This window comes from Brassica napus, unplaced genomic scaffold (genome assembly GCF_020379485.1).
Source record: "Brassica napus cultivar Da-Ae unplaced genomic scaffold, Da-Ae ScsIHWf_1665;HRSCAF=2286, whole genome shotgun sequence".
Classification (NCBI taxonomy): domain Eukaryota; kingdom Viridiplantae; phylum Streptophyta; class Magnoliopsida; order Brassicales; family Brassicaceae; genus Brassica; species Brassica napus.
Genome location: NW_026015083.1, coordinates 1 through 10,053, shown reverse-complemented (window position 1 = coordinate 10,053; position 10,053 = coordinate 1). Strand labels below are relative to the sequence as shown.

The 10,053-nt window shown below is 38.9% G+C and overlaps 1 pseudogene across 1 annotated transcript; it reads right to left on the bottom strand.

Annotated features, from left to right (window-relative positions):
- Positions 1-908: 908 nt before the first annotated feature.
- Positions 909-3,236, bottom strand: LOC106376761 (annotated as a pseudogene). Its single transcript, XR_007332318.1, has 4 exons — positions 3,051-3,236; positions 2,394-2,873; positions 1,849-2,328; positions 909-1,774 (listed from the first exon to the last, which is right to left on the bottom strand). The product of XR_007332318.1 is annotated as a probable nucleoredoxin 1 (transcript).
- Between the last annotated feature and the right edge of the window lie 6,817 nt (positions 3,237-10,053).

The window sequence follows — 10,053 nt, the reverse complement described above, 5'->3', positions numbered from 1 at the left end:
TAGGCAATATGTGTTTCGTCCTATCACCTTTTATGTAACCGTCCTTGAGCTGAGCAATGCACGCAGCATTGTCCTCATACATCACAGTTGGCTTTTTGCACTCGGCCATCCCGCAATCAGCTCGGACGTGTTGGGTCATCGACCTCAACCAAACACACTCGCGGCTGGCCTCATGTATGGCCAAGATTTCCGAGTGATTAGATGAAGTGGCCGCGATGGTTTTTTCATGGAACGCCATGATATGGCCGTACCTCCATGTGTAAAGACATATCATGTCTGTGATCGAGCTTGATGTGGATCTGATGTTTGTGATCGAGCTTGATCTGATCAGGTGGACACGAGCTAGAACGGAGTCGCGAACGGATTAGGGTTCGTCGGTATCGTCGGGTTCGGATTAGGGTTCCAAAGCAAATCGACGCGCACTGTATCTGTGCGTGAGGGCGCGTCGGTGGTCAGATCGACAAGCGGTTTGCACTGACTGATTCGTCTCGGCCAGGGCTTCGATTTGATATCTTGATCGTTTTCTGGGTCCTCACGGTTTGGGAGAACGGCCTCTTCGAAGTTCCGAGGCAGATTCCTTTTCATTTAGGGTTTTAGGGTTTTAGCGATTTGGTTTTAGGCTCAGGGTGTTAGAGGTTATCGTGCTGATAACGTGTTGTAAACTTAAGGATTTAGAACTGTAAGTATATGTATATTATTAATGAATAAGTATTCTCTTTATATAGAAGTTACAAGAGAGATAAATGGAAATATAATAAGAGAAAAGATTATAAATCATAAACATAAACGAATTAGAAAATAGGCAAGTTGTACCCGCCTCTCTCTCATCTCCAAGTCTCGCGGCCGTCTCTCTCTCTAGGGTTGGGCCGTCTCTCTCTAGGATTGGGCCGGTTATGGACATCCACCAATTGATTTATAAGAACGAGTCTATTATTTGATAAAGACGAATATTTCAAGACTAAAACAAGCAAGGGACGTCAATGGATGTGAGACATAACGAGTATTTGTGCTCAGTTTTGACACCACACTTTCTCACTCTTATTTGTTATACAAGGGAAAGAAAATGAGCTCAGCATACATATAACTGGGCCTGAACCAGTATATTAGGACTTAGTGCACACGTTTCCGTCACAAACCCAACCATCTTGGGGCTCGCCACCACCTTCTTTCACAGCATCATCGCCGTTTATGTTGGCATCCTCTTTCAAAGCACACTTGGCATGAAGATCGAAGTCGCACTCGTCACAATGGTAAGACCAGATTTGCCCTTCTTCATCACACTTATCACATATGTAAACCGGAACGCGAGTCAGCTCTAGCTCATGTTCTTCATGAAGAGCATGTTTCACCTTCTCAGGCCACTCTTTTGCCATCTCAGTGTACTTGGCTTCAATCTCCTTCACACGTTCCTCAGTAAATGGGTAAGCATCAGCTCCATGGGCTCCCACGAGGTCCCTTGCTTCTTTAGTAACGGTCTTCCCAGTTGGTCCGAGAGCCGCTAGCATGGGGATGCCACCGACCTTAAAGGTTCGTGCCAAAGACGTTTTCCTAGGATCACCAAATGGAAGAGCCAGCCACGGCATCTGCGAGTAGTACTCATCGAACGATTCCTGGTCCCGGTCACTGGAGATGAAGATGAGCTCAAACGCTTCATCCTTCTCCTTTATCTGCTTGTAAACTTCCACAAGCTTTGGTGTAAAAGCGCGACATGGAGGACACCAGTGAGCTGAGAAGTACAAAAGAATGTTCTTCCCACCAGCTCAGACACAAGCACCTGACAAGTTCAGCCAAGTTCATATCAACATCGAAGTGATTAGAAGCTTCATAGGGTAAATAAAGCTTTTTTACCTTAGCCCCATCTTTTCCGAGAACGTAGTTGAGATCACCCGAGACAAGAAGAGACTCGAGTGTTTGAGCCTCTAGCTTTGCCTTCTCTATCGCCTTGAGTTCTTCAAACTTCTCCGGAGTGAAAGGATAAGCAACAACTCCATAGTCATCAATAGCTTCAGCAACATTCGAGTGGCGAGTCTTTCCATCGGGTCCGAGAATGACCAAGGTCGGTAGCGTAGACAGCATGAAGTGCCTAGTCAACTTCGACGAGCTTTTGTCATTGAACGGCAACGCCAGCCACGGGTTGGTGTCAAAGTCCTGCTTAAAAGCATCCTCATCATCTTCAAGAGATATGAGCACAATCTCAAAATCCTCGTTATTCTCCTTCAACTTCTTATAGACCTCTTCAAGCTTGGAAGTAAACTCCTTACATTGCCTGTAAGATGCCACCGAGAAGAGAAGACCGATGGTTTTCCCTTGGAGTTCCGATACAGGTACCTAAAGAATACGCAATTGTGATCAGTTTCATTAAGTGACAAAGCCAAAAACTTGCATTAAGGTACCTTGTTTCCATCTCGAGTAATGACAAAGTCCCGAGAAGGAGTCACCAAGACAGACTTCAAAGTCTGCTCTCTCCTCGCTCTCTCCTCTTCCTCTTTGATCTCCTTCATTTTCTCGGGTGTGAAAGGATAAGCATCAGCTCCATAGCTTCGAATGACACCAACACCATTCTCATTCACAAGTTTACCCTCGTCATCAATCATCACCAGGTTGGGAATCCCCCTCACCTTAAAAACCTCATCCAAGCGGTCACGGGTTTCGGAATCAGTAAAGGGGACAGCGAGCCACGGCATCTTGGAGAAGTAGTCTTTAAAGGAGTCTTCATCCTCATCCCCTGAGACAAAGACAACCTCGAAACCAACTTTGGAAGAGAGTTCGTTGTATATTTCCACCAGCTGGGGAGTGAAACGCTGACATGGTCCGCACCACTCAGCTGAGAAGTACAACCCAATCTTCTTCCCTTTCAAGCTGTCAATTTTCACCTGCAAACATCATCAAATTCATAAAACTCAAAACTCTAATTGCAATTCACTCCAGAGAACACGACCTAAAGAGAAACCATCAACCAACCAGAAGAACACAACACTTTGCGAAGCATAATCTAGAGAATCAACACAAGTTGAAATCAATTGAGAGAAAAGAGAAACAATGTTTATTACCTGTTCGCCGTTTTTACGAATGAGGAAATCCCTCGCCGGAGAAGAGAGAAGCGAGTGGAGATCCCTAGCATCGCCACCGTTCACTTCCTTCGCAATCTCAGCCATGGATTGCTTCGGAATCGAATTCGAGAATTGCTATCAAAAAGACTGCTCTCTCTCTCTTGACTTTTGGTGAGGTACAGATGTGCTCAATGCGTCTATTTAAGCTTTCTTCTCTCCCCCCCCCCTAAAATTATTTTTTTCTATAAAATAAGTGCAAATCTCCAAAATAGCACATTTCTAAGTTTATATCACAAAAATAGCATTCAAAAACTAAAATGACCAAAATAGCACATTTCTAAGTTTATCCTTTGAAAATTTTAATTTTATATTTTTCAAAATTTGAAATCTTATCCCGAAAACCTCATTTCTCAACTTTAAACCCTAAACCATAAACTCTAAACCATAAACCCTAAACCCTAAACTCTAAACCCTAAACCCTAAACCCTAAACTCTAAACCATAAACCATAAACCCTAAATCCTAAACCCCACCCTTTAACTCTAAACCCAAGTTTGTGACTTTTGATAAAACATTAAGTGCTATTTTGTGACTTTTGACCTTGAGTGCTAGTTTGGAAACATAAACTTGATTTAGTGCTATTTTTCTCTTTTTCTCATAAAATAATGCGACTCCTTAAGTCTTAAGTCTTAACTTATTATGTAATTTATTTAGAGAAAAAGATAAAAATAGCACTAAATCAAGTTTTTGTTCCCAAACTAGCACTCAAGGTCAAAAGTCACAAAAATAGCACTTAATGTTTTATCAAAAGTCACAAACTTAGGGTTTAGAGTTAAAGGGTGGGGTTTAGGATTTAGGGTTTAGGGTTTAGGGTTTAGGGTTAGGGTTTAGGGTTTAGAGTTTAGGGTTTAGAGTTTAAGGTTTAGGGTTTAAGGGTTTAGAGTTTAGAGTTTAGAGTTTAGAGTTTAGGGTTTAGGGTTTAGAGTTTAGGGTTTAGGGTTTAGAGTTGAGAAATGAGGTTTTGGGGATAAGATTTCAAATTTTGAAAAATAAAAAAATTAAAATTTTCAAAGGATAAACTTAGAAATGTGCTATTTTGGTCATTTTAGTTTTTGAGTGCTATTTTTGTGATATAAACTTAGAAATGTGCTATTTTGGAGATTTGCCCATTTATTTATGTTCATATGCTATTCCATTAAACAATTAATAAGATTTTTCCTTAATTAATAAAAGTAGTTACATTCGAAAACACGCATAAATTTAAAACTTCAAAATCGTAATTCCCAGAAACTAAAGTTTAGGAAAAAATTAAGTTTAAACACAAAAGTGATATGTTTCCTTACCTTTTTATACCTATTTATAAACCTTTTTTTTAATGATATTCCCATTAATTAAAGGCCAATCTTTAACTTACCTTACCATAGTATACAAAGACTTAAAAGACATCTTGACTTTTTCAAAGTCTTCTTTAGAAATATCCCTATATATTAATTGAAGATCATTTAAAAAGTTGTAACCTTAAGTTTGTACTAATTAAAAAGTGATGATGCTTAACTATAATTTAATTAAGATGTTAATTTATCTTACGTGTCAGCTTATAAATCAATTGAAAAAAGTGTTGGTCCAAATCTAATTACTAGAAAATATTATATTAACCCAAAATATAAGAACCGTATATTATTTCCTTAAATAAAAACTACGAAATTATCTAATATGATTAACATATATATGACAATTAATGACTATGAATAATAAAGATTTGATAACAATTTTTGCATCATTCTTCATTTTTGTTTAATTTATATTATTAAAAAAATTAAACAATCACATTAACCATATAATGAAAAATAATTTTTATCTTATATGTTATATTTTAAAAAATTTAAAATGACTTTAAATTACAAAAATGAAGAAACCTTACATGTTATATTTTAAATATTTATATATTTAAATTTTTAAACGATTTTTAATTACAAAAATTAGAAAAACTTATATGCTATATTTTTTTATATGTTAGATTTTTTCTTATAAGTTATACAAAAATGTAAGTTTTCCTTAAACATACGACTAAAAGCATTAAAATGACATGTATCAATTCATTGGTTGATCCGAAACCTTTCAAAACCATATGGAAGATATATGTCAAAATAATTCAATTGTGGAAACAATACTGTTCACTTTTTTAAAAAATGTGTTCGGTGGAAAAATAAAGTTTTTATGTCATAATTTGTTTAATGTTCAATCCGATCAACCCATGATATATTGATTATAGTTTAGTTCCACAATTTCTAATAAAAATTGATCTGGTTCATCGGAAAGAAATTATATAATAACAACAAAAAAATATTGTGTATGTATAAATAAAATGATCAAATATATATAAAAAATTGTATATACAAATAAACTCACCCTGTCATGATTTATTTTGTAGAAATCCAAAAAAATATAAAGAGTTTAACCGGATCGTATTGGCTGAATCAACTACACGAATTAATGAATTTGGTTGGCATACTAGAGCGAGCTCTCAAAAAATATGTTTCCATCATACTAGAGCTAGCTCTCAAAGTGATATGTTTCCTTACCTTTTTATACCTATTTATAAACTTTTTTTATGATATTCCCATTAAATTACAAAACACATGTTATATATAATATATATATTGTATGTGTGCATCTCATGTATATTAATAAAAAATGCTAGTGTTCACAAAAAAATTCATCCATGATCCAATAAATTTTGTTATGTTGTGAAACTTAAGATTTAGAACTGTAAGTTTCTGTGTTTTATTAATCATAAAGTGTTCCCTTTATATAGGGGATTACAAGATAGATAAAAGGAAAGATTACAAATCATAAACATAAAGAAAAAGGGAAATCCTAATCATACAAGGAAAAGGAAATTGAGTTTCATTTTCTCCTAAACCATGTAGCCGCCTCTCTCTCTCTCTCTCTCTAAGTCTCGCGGCCGCCTCTCTCTCTCTCTCTAAGTCTCGCGGCCGCCTCTCTCTCTCTAGGGTTGGGCTGTCTCTCTCTCTAAGCGCATGGGCCGGTTATGGACCGGGTCGGTTATGGACATCCATCAATTGATTTATAACACTCCTCCTTGTATGCCATAACCATACAGGGATTGTAATACGCTTAATGTTGCCTCATTAAAACTTATCAGGAAAACCCAGTGGGAGAAAACCATGATGAAGGAAAAAGAGTACAACACGTACTACCCCTGATGTGAACCTCAGTGGAGGTCTTTCAGCCTACGCATCCCAATCTGATTCGAGAGTTTCATGAACGTGCAAGTCGGGAGTGATTTAGTGAATAGGTCAGCTAAATTGTTGATGGACCTTACTTGGACGACCAGGACTTCGCCGGCTTTCTGAAGCTCGTGCGTGAAAAAGAACTTAGGTAATATGTGCTTCGTCTTGTCTCCTTTGATGTAGCCGTCCTTGAGCTGAGCAATGCATGCAGCATTGTCCTCATACATCACGGTTGGCTCTTTTCCTCAGACATCCCGCAATCAGCTCGGACATGTTGGGTCATCGACCTCAACCAAACACACTCGCGGCTGGCCTCATGAATGGCCAAGATTTCTGAGTGATTAGATGATGTGGCCGCGATGGTTTGTTTCATGGAACGCCATGAAATGGCCGTACCTCCATGTGTAAAGACATATCATGTCTGTGATCGAGCATGATGTGGATCTGATAGATATCCTGCATCAGCAAAGCCAACTAAACCATCTATGTTATGGTTAGTATAATATAGACCCAAGTCTTTCGTTCCTTGCAGGTAACGAAGAACATGTTTTATCCCATTCCAGTGCCTTGGGTCGGACATGAGCTAAACCTAGATAGTAGGTTCACGGCAAAGGCTATATCAGGCCGTGTGTGAGTTGACAAGTACATTAAAGCTCCTATGGCATTGAGATATGACATTTCGGGACCTAGGACATCTTCATCGTCCATTTGGGATGAAATGGATCAGTGTCCAGACCGAGAGATCTCACGAATATGGGACTGGTCAGAGGATGGCAATCGGTCATATTAAACCTCTTGAGTACCTTTTCTGTATATGCCATTTGATGCACAAGGATACCATCATTTCTGTACTCAAGTTGTAATCCCAAACAGAATTTTGTTTTCCCGAGATCTTTCATCTCGAATTCTTTCTTAAGGTATTCAACCGTTTGGGAAATCTCTCCAGAGGTTCCTAGGATATTCAGATCATCAACATACACTGCTATGATCACGAATCCTTTATTTTCGAATTTCTTAATGAAAATACATGGACTGATAGGGTCATTTCTATATCCCTCTTTCACTAGGTACTCACTTAGTCTATTGTACCACATCCGTCCGGATTGTTTCAGTCCATAAAGAGATTTATTCAACTTAATACAATGCTGTTCTCGAGAACTCTCTTTTTTTTCAATTCGATACCTTCTGGGACTTTCATATAGATTTCATTATCCAGTGGACCATATAGGTACGCGGTTACAACATCCATTAACCGTAAATCTAGACCTTCTCTCACGGCCAGACTTATTAAAAATCTGAAGGTCGTAGCATCCACCACAGGGGAGTATGTCTCTCTCATAGTCTATTCCTGGTCTTTGTGAGAATCCTTGTGCAACAAGTCGGGATTTATACCTCACGACTTCACCATTCTCATTTATTTTCCTCACAAAGACCCATTTGTATCCAACTGGTTTGATATCATGAGGTGTCCGGATTATTTGGCCAAATACACCTCTTTTTCTCAATGATTCTAACTCCACGTTTATGGCTTCTTTCCATTTAAGCCAATCTGGTCGTTGCATGCATTCATATATAGATGTGGGTTCATAATCCTCGTTATCCATAAGTTCAAGTGCTACTTCATAAGCAAATATATCATCCATGTCGACATGTTTTCTGTTCTATTGTTTTCCAGACAAGACATAGTTTATTGAGATCTCATTATTATATGCACCATCAGTACCATGAATCTTGGCGTCCCAAGAATCATTGTTTGGCCCATCAGGGCTGGCCACATCAGTGGCATCAGGTCCAGCCATGTCTAAAGCCGTAGGGTTGGACGCGGCCACATCACGGGCTGGATCGGCCGCGGCCATGTCTGGTGTCTTATGAACCTCGGTTTCATTTTCTGCACCTTTTTTTGTTTTCCGAGGGTTCTTATCTTTGGAACCTATTGGTCTACCACGTTTCACACGTTGTCTAGACTCTGTAGCAACTTGATTGTGTCCCTCTTGAACATCAATTCTTATTGGTGCATTAGCAGCTGGTATGTATGACTTAGTCACACTTTTCGGGTCAGCAAAGGAATCTGGCAATTGATTAGCTAGCTTTTGTAAATGAATATCTTTTGAACTTCTAGATCACATTCTTGAGTTCGAGGATCTTGCCAAGATATGTTGTTTGATTCCATGAGATTTCTTTTACCATTTTACTGCTATCTCCCCCTAATGTTGGAAGTTCGGATTCATTGAAATGACAATCCGCGTATCTGGCCTTAAACAAATCACCTGTAGTTGGCTCAAGATACTTTAAAATCGTGGGGGAATCAAATCCAACATATATCCTCATCCTCCTTTGAGGTCCCATCTTTGTTCTCTGTGGTGGAGCTATTGGAACATAAACGGCACAGCCAAAAGTCTTAAATGGGAAATGTCTGGCACGTGACCCGTGAGTAATTTGATGGGGAATATTTGTGTTCACTAGATGGCCTGATGCGTATGAGCTCGGCCGCGTGTAGGACGGCATGTCCCCACGCTGAGACCGAAAGTCTCGACCTCATGAGTAATGGTCGAGCTATGAGTAATGCGTTTTATAAATGATTCGGCCAGGCCGTTCTGTGTATGTACATGTGCCACGGAGTGTTCCACACTTACCCCCATGGACATACAGTAATCATTAAACGCTTGGGAAGTGAACTCACCAGCATTATCTAGGCGTATAGTCTTTAAAGGAAAATCTGGAAAATGAGCTCGTAATCTAATTATCTGAGCAAGTAACCTAGCAAATGCCAAGTTTCTGGTCGACAGGAGACAAACATGCGACCATCTAGTGGACGCATCAATGAGGACCATGAAATATCGAAATGTCCCACAAGGTGGGTGAATTGGTCCACAGATGTCCCTTGAATTCTTTCCAGAAAGTTTATAGTCTCTTTAGTGACTTTAACTGGTGATGGCCTAGAAATGAGTTTCCCTTGGGAACAAGCAACACACGATAGGTGCTTAGGGATAATTCGTTTCTCTTTAAGGGAATGGCCGTTTGAGTTCAGGATCAGTTTATGCATCATGGTCGAACCGGGATGGCCAAGCCGGTCGTGCCATAGAGTGAAATTGTCGATTGCCTCTTTATTAAAATGGCATTGGCCTCGATCATACTGACTTTAGCATGGTAAATACCAGTAGATAGTGCGGGAATGGATTCTAAGACTTTCTTATGACCTTGGGCGACAATGATCTGGAGGAACTCTTGTGTCCTTCGCCCTTGGTTTCAATATGATAGCCATTCAATCGAATGTCTTTAAAGCTTAATAGACTTCTCTTAGAGTTGGGTGAATACAAGGCATCTGATATCTCAAGATGTGTACCCATAGGCAACATGATATTGGCCTGGCTGTGCCCCTATGAGACTAGCAATACCCGCAATGGTGGAGATGGTGGCGTTTTTCAGAGTTAGGTTTATGAAGTATCTCTTATCTTTTAAAATCGTGTGGCTTGATCCACTGTCCACAACGAGTACATCCTTGTTCTCGTTCATTTCAAAAGGATGCTACTTAGAAACTTCATATATAAATCATTTCATTTCTTATTACGTTTTCAAGTTCAAAGAAATGACAACATAGAAACACCAAAACATAGAATTTTTAGATTACAAATGTCGAAATCAATATTCAGTCTTTAAGACAATATGAAGTTTCATAATCCATAAGATCGTCCTTTCATGATCGAAGTCATGTTCAGCATCTTGATAAGTCATATGGGCTTCAGGATTCTA